This window comes from Cupressus sempervirens, chromosome 1 (assembly GCF_028749045.1).
Source record: "Cupressus sempervirens isolate cs-2001-9-10 chromosome 1, ASM2874904v1, whole genome shotgun sequence".
In the NCBI taxonomy this organism is placed as follows: domain Eukaryota; kingdom Viridiplantae; phylum Streptophyta; class Pinopsida; order Cupressales; family Cupressaceae; genus Cupressus; species Cupressus sempervirens.
In genome coordinates, this window is record NC_143118.1 from 573,212,117 (window position 1) to 573,221,771 (window position 9,655).

Below are 9,655 nucleotides of genomic sequence, written 5' to 3' on the forward strand. Positions count from 1 at the left end.
TTTATGCATGCTCTAAAAATTTTATTCTTTAGCTTTAGATCCTATGACGATGCCGCCTCCATCTAGGACAACTACAAATCTCTTTTCGACTACTGAGTCAACAACATGTAGCTTACAGGCATCAACTGTTGCACATCTACTGGTACACAAATCCCTCTTTTTCTCTCTTTTGTTATGTGTTTAAGTGTTATGTGTTTATACTTCATGACAAAGACTTATGAAACTTATGAAACTTTTTGCAATAGGAGCTGCAATATCATTTCCTAGATGTTCCTATGTTCCTAGTACGGGAATGGTGAAGGATGCCATATTGATCGTCAGTGACATGAAGGCATTCCATTAAAAGTAGCCAAAGTTCCAGGTACTTTAAAGTTATTATTCTATAGTGATATAATAGTAATTTAGTTTTTGATCACTCTTCATCGACTAATGATCCCATGATTGTTTTGTAGGGAATGATGTTTTTTGGAAAAAACTTGGTGATGAGTGTTTGCGAATATTCGGGCCCACTGTGCATACCTGGTGGAACATCATATCCTAACTAAAACCCCAAACCACTATTTTGATTTCATATCATTGCTAGAATAGTTTTCCTTTTCATCCATTTCTTGAACTATATTAAAGGTAGCTTCACTTCATTTATGAGTCTAACATGTTTTTTTTTACTTAAAAGGTGGAATAACCAAGACAAAAAGTCGAAGGATGATCTTATAGAGAGCATGACCCAACTCTTTGGACCTCGTGCATTTGAGAGAAAAAAGCTCCTTGAAAAAGTTGGTTTATGTTTGAAGTATATTAGGGACCAGTACAGAAAAAATTTACAGGATAACCCTAGGTACAAGCGTTCGCCCTATGTTCTTGAGGCTAAGTGGCAGGCTCTGATTTTGGATGGAAAGTATAAAGATGACAAGAAAAATGCAATTACACTAGTGGAGAGTACACCAAGGTATGTGATACTATTGAGAATGTAATTATGTACTAATTAACCTCTATATTTATATTATCTAACATATTTCAAACTTTTCATAGATTGCCTAACACATCAAAGGCAACAAAAGCAAGACTAGAAAAGCACGGGACACACAAGCTTGGCTCTGGTGGTTTTTTGAAACTTCAAGAACGAGTTGTAATTATTAGTAAATAAAAAATTGTATCAAATTTTTTATATATTGTGATGGGAAATGCTAGGATAGACTAGCTTGTCTATGCTCCTGATCCTCAACTTTTGCAACTTTTGTATTTCCTTTTGATATTTTAACTACCCTCCATTGGTTGATGAAAAAATGCAAGTAAAATTCACCATACCACGCAAAAATGTAGGGCTCAAAGTTCAAGAGATTCCTCATAGAAGAGAATAAGAGAATTGGCTTCCAACAAGGCTATAGAACCGTGGTTGAACGGCTATGAGCTGAAATCGGTGTGGAAGGTTCTAATAATGATGCATCTGAGCCACAGGTAAATAAGCTAAATGAAATTTATTTCAAATTGAATACTTTACCAATTAGTCTATTTGATGTTAAGTTCCAATATAAAGTGAGTATATCTATTTTAAGCAAGCAATGATAACAATGTGTAGGATGTTGGAATGTAGCCTGACAATCCTTCTACACAATCTATGAATGCTAAAGGTTCACATGATGTGCATCCCAGTGGTGGAGGTATACATTTGTTATTAAATTTTTAATATGTAATTGCAATTGGTGTTTGGATTAACGTAACATTTTGTATAGTAGTTGTAGAGGATCGAGGGGTCGATGTTCATGAGCATGTTGATGCTGAGTCCAAACAAAATGATGTGGTTAGATCAGGTAAAGAGTGCCACAATTATGTTATTTAAAATAATTAAATACTTGTAACAATTATAATAAATTAATTTTAATTTAACTCTTTTATTTGTTATTGCAAAGGACCCCCCTTTGCAATAGCATAGGAATTTAAAATCATCAAGAACAGAGAAAAGAACAACTGATGAGGGGGGAATTGATGATGACACTGATGCTCCTCTTAGAGCTTACATAGAAAAAAGAAATAGAAAGAAAAAAAAGAAATGATTGTCATCTACATACCTTAATTGATAATGACTGAATTCTATGTCTCAATGAATTTAATTATGTGCTAATGAATGTTCATGAATTATGTGTTAATGCAAAATATTGATGAATGTTACATGTTTACGAATCTAATGTGTTAATGAATGTTATCATGTGATATTGATTGAATGTTACATTTTATTAATGGTTGAAAGAATGAATGAATGTTAGATGTTAACAGGGAATGTAGAGTGATGTTAGGGGGAGGGGGGTGGGGCCAAATGAGCTTCCACCTTCACGTGGTTGGCCCTGTTTAGTAGAGAATATTAAACTATTCTCTAAATAAAGTGAAGCTCAATAAGATACTAAATATTTCTCTATTTTGTCCTATGTTTAGACTATTGTCCTATGCATCTAAGGCTTCATGCTTTGAACTATCATGAAGTTCTAAACTTGTGGCTTTTTAATTGCATCCTTGGATCTCAGCACTGTCTTGGGACTATGGTATCACCAATGATACAATTATCATAATTAACTAGGGAAACCCTTGATCAGCACTGTCTTGGGACTATGTTATCTGAATATGCCGCTGCTTGGAAGAGGTTATTTTAAGCAAAGGGAATTAGAATTTGATCATATTAGTGATGCTAACACAACACAACACACACTCCGACCCCAATAAAAATGCTTTTGACCTGGAGCTATGGATTGGTGAGGCCACAAATGGGGGACCTCATCCACAATTAACAAAGTTAAGGCTCAACCCCGAGAGCAAATTGGCACAAGCCTACAATGACGATGGCCTAGTGGTTGTTTGAACCTTGTTGGCCCTTACACCATCACCACCACCACTTAACCAACATACTTAGTGGTGAACCTCACTTTTTATATTACTAAGTAGTAAAGGAGGTATCATTGTTAATAATTTTCAATTTCCTGTCCATATTTTACCAATCCTTCATTTGAATCCATGTATGGTGCAGGGGCACCCAAGAAAAAATGAACCTACAGGGTACACCAGGAGCTATGTAGGAGATAATGAAGGTACAAGCACAATCAATGCCTAATGGAGACCTATTGAATTATTTGATGATGAATCATGGCCATTGAATCCATTAAAGCCATTAAAGCCATTAATGGCCATTGAAGCCATTAAATGTAATAAATTTCACAAAGTTGACAAAATGTAAGGTATTGTGATGTGAATATCAGGATTTAACTGTGTGATTTTTGAGTCAAACTCGATGACCCATGAAACATGGGTCATCGAGTTTGACTCAAAAATCACACAGTTAAATCCTGATATTCACATCACAATTTGACTAGCTGTGGAAATCATCTCCTACTTATCAATGTAAGGTATTGCCAAGAATAGGCAAATTGGCACAAATAGGGAGTCAATATGATGTAAGGGGTCATTTGAAGTCCTAGGGTGTCCTAGGAATATTTATGGGTAGATGGTAGTGTTTACATGATGTAATAGGCTATTAAAGCCCCTAAATGATGTAAAATGCACTCAAAGTGCAAGATCTTGTAAAATTGCCAACATTGGCAACATAAGCCAACTTAGGCTTGAATGGGGTTAGTTAAGGTTATAGGTGTGTGAAGAGTGTTTTAAAAGGTCTTTTAGAGTCATTTAGGAATGACATTATATTTTTCATAAGTCTTTAGCCGAGAAAAGGTCACAAAAGATAACCAAAGGTAATGATGATAAAAGTTATAAAAACTGTCTATTTGCTATCATAAGACAGTTAGAAGAGCAGTTGGCATCCAAGGGGGCTTTAGTTTAGTTTTATGAGTTAGTTAGATGGGAAAATATTTAGAAAAGAAATTTCTTTATAAGACACAAGGGCAAAATTTGAAGAGAGGTGTATGTAACAAGAAAATAAATAAATCAAAGAAATATACTATTCACTGTCACGGTGACAGTTTCCTAATTGCAAGATTCGACTTGGTAATCCAATAAAGTTCTTTATATTCAAGATTTATTGTTGTTGCTCCTTGAAAATATTGTCATGATTTTTTAACTCTTGGCAAGGACTTTGTAAGTTATTTTTAAAAAAAAACTATCTTTGAAATCTCTGATGTCATAGAGAACGTGACTGATTGTCACAGTTTTGTAGTCATTAATGGAGGCAAGCCTCTCCCACTTTTTGTAAATGGACTATAACTTGTGGGAGAGGCACTTAAGTTTATGAATATTTTGGTTTTATGATTTTAATGCAGGAGGATGCAGGTGACAATGAACAAAGAAAAGAACAATAGGGTGACTATTGTACCAAACAGTGAAGGTGCATTTGCAAGTTACCACATGGTGAATATGAGAAAATGGAGGTTGGAATGGATAAATGTGTGTTGAAAACATTTTAGGGAGTATGTTTAAAGGTGTTTGAGCCAATAGAAAGGTTTTATGAGTTGATTTAGGGTCTTTTCTAGGAAGCCCTAGGCTAGAAACCCTTAAAGGGAGGGTTTGATGAAAAGGTGGCTATAAATGTAGGGAGGGTCAAACAAATTGTGGAATCCTATCATTTATTAGATGTCTTAAGATTTTTTCAAGGTTTGGAGAGTTGGGTGTGTGTGCAAATCATAGTTGCTTTGTTAGGCAAGGGCTAATTAGGCCTAATTGTTGTAGTGATAGTAATAGAAAGGTGAAACAATCACAGGTTGAGAAACTAATATTTGCAAGGTTTGAATAAAACCATAAAGGTTATTTGAAAAGGTGACTAAGTCACTAGGTTGTTTGGGGAGTTAGAGATAAAAGTGCAATTTGCTACAGGGCAGGGCTACTAGACAGGCCTAGAAGGGCTAAAGTAGGAAATGGTGAAAGATGGGTTGTTGGAAGCTCGTGAAGAGTTGAAGCATGGTAGATAGGCCATGATAAGATGATCTAAGGTGTTAGGGTCAGTGAGAGATGCTGGAGTTGGATTTTGGTATGATGGAGGTGCTAGGTACACTAGGTGACCTAGAAGGAAATTGATACAATAACAGATTGTGGTAATGAGGTAGGAAGTGAATTCATGGGTATGGTGTGTGGAAGAGATCTACTAATTTAGGGACTTCTTATTGATCCTTGAGTGGATTCCAAGATGTTGTTGAATCCTCGAGTTGAATAGGGTTCCTTAAGGGGATATTAGAAGGCTTTGCATCAATGTAACTTCCAGCCCTCGATTTGAAGATTCTTTAGTTAGTTTGTGTCCACTTTCTTTAAAACTGGTAATAAAACCATTTTTAGAGGAATAAAATTCTTACATGGATCTATCGATAAGAACTCTTTTAAAACTATGGAAAGAACACTAGAAACTATAGTTTCTGTTGATTCATCTATGTTATGTGCATCATGAAGTTAAAAATTGCAATGTTGTACAAAGAAGCTTCTCAAATATGAAATATTTACATAGAGGTATGAAAATTACTTAAAAGTTAAAGACTATTAGGTGGCCAATGTCACATAAATTAAATTGTCTCGTATGAATATATTCATTAAAATGTACCGCCCTCTCTTATATCTTGTCTCTTATAAGTCTGAATTGGCCATGTGTGAGGATGGTTTCAACATGTGTTTTGAAAAGTTTTTTGATGGAATTACATGGACAGGGTGATCCCACGTTACAAAATCTAGTACTCTATGACAATGGGGTGACTTACATGTTCATTCAGCATAACAATATCTACCTTATGGCAGCATCAAGACAGAACTCTGATGCAACTAGCTTACTATTATTTTTAGATCAAGTTGTGGATGTAAGTTCAATAATCTACACTTCTCATTCACAATTTATTTCTTGTCTGAGGCTCTATTTTCAATTATTAAATGGAAAACTACATTTAGGGAACTTACTAAACTTGTAGAGCCAAGGATTCTAGTGTATGCATATAATTATTTTATTTGTAGCTATTGCATGCATATTTAGGTGTTATTACAGTAATCAAGAGTTGTTAATGTTCCTCTTTTTTTTTTTTGCTATGATTAGTGTGTTGCAATAATTGATTCACATGTCAACTTTAGGTTCAGTTTTGGATTGTCATGTGTGTTATTTCTGCAGGTATTCAAGCACTATTTTGAAGAGCTAGAAGAAGAGTCTTTGAGAGACAATTTTGTCGTTGTTGTGAGTGTACACATCTATTTTTAATCTGAGCCACAGAGGGTCAAGGGTTCAGAATTCCTTGTAATGAACTATTTGAGAATATTTTATCACGAACTTAAAATTTAAAATATGTGTATATCATTTCACCACTTTTATTTCCCATTGTGCAGTATGAACTACTAGATGAAATAATGGATTTCGGGTACCCTCAATATACAGAGGCAAAGATTCTTAGTCAATTCATCAAAATGGATGATTACAGGATGGAAGTCACTCAACGACCTCCAATGGCTATTACAAATGCAATTTCTTGGCGAAGTGAAGGAATACAATACAAAAAAAATGAGGTTGAAGGCTAATCTAGATTTAACTTTGTGCTTTGCTTGAATATGGAAATTGATATTTAACTAATTTTGTGCTTTTAATTTGTTATTAAAGGTCTTTTTGGATGTAGTAGAAAGTGTAAATATTTTTGTGAGTAGCAATGGGCAAATAGTGTGATCTGATGTGGTTGGAGCGCTGAAGATGAGAGCGTACTTGAGGTAGTTTTTTCTTACCCCATGCATAATTTTATTATTGAGTTCTTTTAGAAATAAAACTAATAGACTATAGAGAGGAAACATGGAACCATTTCCCATAATCTTTGCTAAGTTGAAACACTGTAAAGTCCAGCTAGGTTCATGGAGAACATTATAATGTTACTGCACACCTATTTTCTTAAATATGTACCCTACTTGTGGAACGCCTTGAAATAGGAAAAACCCCATTTTCTAAGCTGAAAGGCCCATGTATGCTTATACACAGCTAAACAAATAGACATATCAAAGCAAACAGATTTCCACAATCCATGAGTATTGAATTTTAATTTCTGGTGAAGATTGTGTGAGAGTTTTTACGTGGTAGAATAGACATATATTATGAGAACAGGATTGGTGCATGAGTTTAGATAATAAACATCTTGTGTTTATTTTTACGTGGTAGAATTATGAATTACCATCAGACAAAGAATCTACAAATTGTCCAACTTTTATAAGTAAAAATATTATGTTCATATTCATTGTTAAGATTTAATAAATAAATAAAATTTTGTCACGAGACAACCAACTTCATTGTTGGATACTTGCATTTCAACAAATTACATGTTTTAGCAAGAATAAAACAAATATAGAAGAATAATGAACTGTGGTGGATGATTGAACAGAGTCCAATTTCTTGGAGAGTTTAGAGTGACAGATTAAAAGTCAAATTATAATGACCAAATGTTGAAGTTTAGATTATGTTGCACTAGGTCCCATACGCAGACCAGGTCCAATTTGTATAGTTTGTAGGCCTTCCTCAGATCTATAATAGATGTATCTAGAATAATTTGGTTAGGACACCTATGCCCTTGCCATATCAAGGCTGAAGTTGGATCCCCACAGTCGATCTTGGAAATAAAACAGTATGAAAATTTACAAAAAAAGAATAAAATACTAATACGTATATATCTTTAGATGTTTTATATAATTATTGAGTGTTGGAAGTAGTTTGACCACTAATGATTTCTTTGTTTTATACATATGCCATAAGTATTAAACCTTTATAACTTTTGATTTAATATTTGGCATTGAATTATTGATTGTGTTTCATGGTTAATTTAGCTTGTTTTGTGCAAAATGTGGTTGTTTCTAATTTTTATTTATTTATAATGTACTTTTAGCAGGACTGCTGAAATGTTACATAGCTAGCTGTTAATGAGAAGTGTATTTTGATTCACTTTTATTTAGCAGAATGCCAGAATGCAAACTTGGACTCAATGATAGGGTGCTACTAGAAGCTCAAGGCAAAGCGTCAAAGGGTAAAGCAATTGATTTGGATGACATCAAGTTTCATCAGTATGCAATCAAGCTCATTTTCTTATTTAATTCCTTAAACTATCAATTTTATCTTATATTAAAGTGCTTGCAAATTCCTTTGATGTTGTACTTGGTCTTTTTTTTCCCTTGAAAAGGCATATGTTAATTTCTATTTCTTCTATCAGGTGCATTCGTCTTGCTCATTTTGAAAATGATAGAACTATATCCTTCATACCTCATGATGGGACTTTTGATCTTATGAACTATAGACTTAGCACACAGGTTTGTTCATATATTCAAGAGAATGCAGTTGTTGTCAAATCTTTGAAGTTTTGTTATGAAGGATATCCTTCTAAAGTAGGTTTCATATCATATGTTTTTATTACTTTGTAGGTAAAGCCATTGATATGGGTTGAAGCTCAATTAGAAAATCATTCAAGAAGCCGGGTAGAATATTTGGTGAGAGCACACAGCCAATACAAAGATCGTAGGTTTCAAATTATCTCTCTAGCTTATGTATGCCTATTCTAGATCTAATTTATCTACTATTTAGATAGATCTTTCTAACATGTTAGCTTCAGGGAATGGTTTAAGTATGACTAATATTTCTATGTATTTGCTAATTTGTCTCATGGTTTTCTTTAACTTTGCAGTACGGCAACAAATGTTGAAATTGAATTGCCAATACCAGCTGATGCATCTACACCTCATGTATGCACATCAATGGGTACTTCTGCATACTCCCCAGAGAGGGATGCTTTGCTTTGGAAAATAAAATCATTTCTTGGTGGAAAGGTATCTTGCAGCTTTCATTGGTTTTCTTGTTCAAAGATGGTTAATAGTACCATGGTTCTGGACCCTGATGTTTTAGTTTATTGATTGACTTATTATGTGGGTTTTGATTCATGAATACATATTGAGGGCTGAATTTAGCCTTTCTAGCATAACTGCTAAAGAAGCAACCCCAGAAAAGCGAGCGCCTATTCGTGTCAAATTTGAGATACCATATTTTATTGTATCAAGAATTTGGGCCATTTCTTAACTTTAGTTTACAAATGTAGATTATTGCTTTTGCAAGTATCATTAGCTCATTACCATGATTTATAACTTATCTGAAATTTGAGTCATTTCAGGTTGTTTTGGACTAACTCCATAAAATTCATCACAGTGTTGGACCCTTTTATGTGTTCACTTCTATATTTCTGATGAGAACAAGTTCATTGCTTATATTTATATTGGCCTCAATGAAAATCATTATGCTTTTTAAATATTTAGCTCCACAAGTAAATTGATGCATTGAATAAATGGTTGAGAATTTACATTTTGTTCATTTAGATTTAGGTTGCTACTTTATAACAACTTTATTTTGTTGCAATTCTTTACTACGGGTCAGGTATCTAAAAATCATTGAAAAGAGTGGATATCAAGCATTGCCATGGGTGAGGTACATTACAATGGTAGGTGAATATGAACTAAGAATGATCTAGACTAGTGATAACTGAGAAATGTTGTAAATAAGAGAGAATGTGGTATTTGATCATTCTGATGGCTTATTAAGTTGTTTTCAGTTTCTAAATGAAGGATCAAGCAGAAGGATGTTGCTTGACTATCCGCCTAATAGTTGTGTCTTGTTAAAAACCCATCACAAATTTGGTTTTGATGTGTTCACCATTCTTTCTTTTATATATTCTGATTGCTTTCAACT

At 33.9% G+C, this 9,655-nt stretch overlaps 1 pseudogene; it reads left to right on the forward strand.

Annotated features, from left to right (window-relative positions):
• Positions 1-5,573: 5,573 nt before the first annotated feature.
• On the forward strand, positions 5,574-9,437 carry LOC149578717 (AP-1 complex subunit mu-2-like; annotated as a pseudogene).
• Positions 9,438-9,655: the final 218 nt, after the last annotated feature.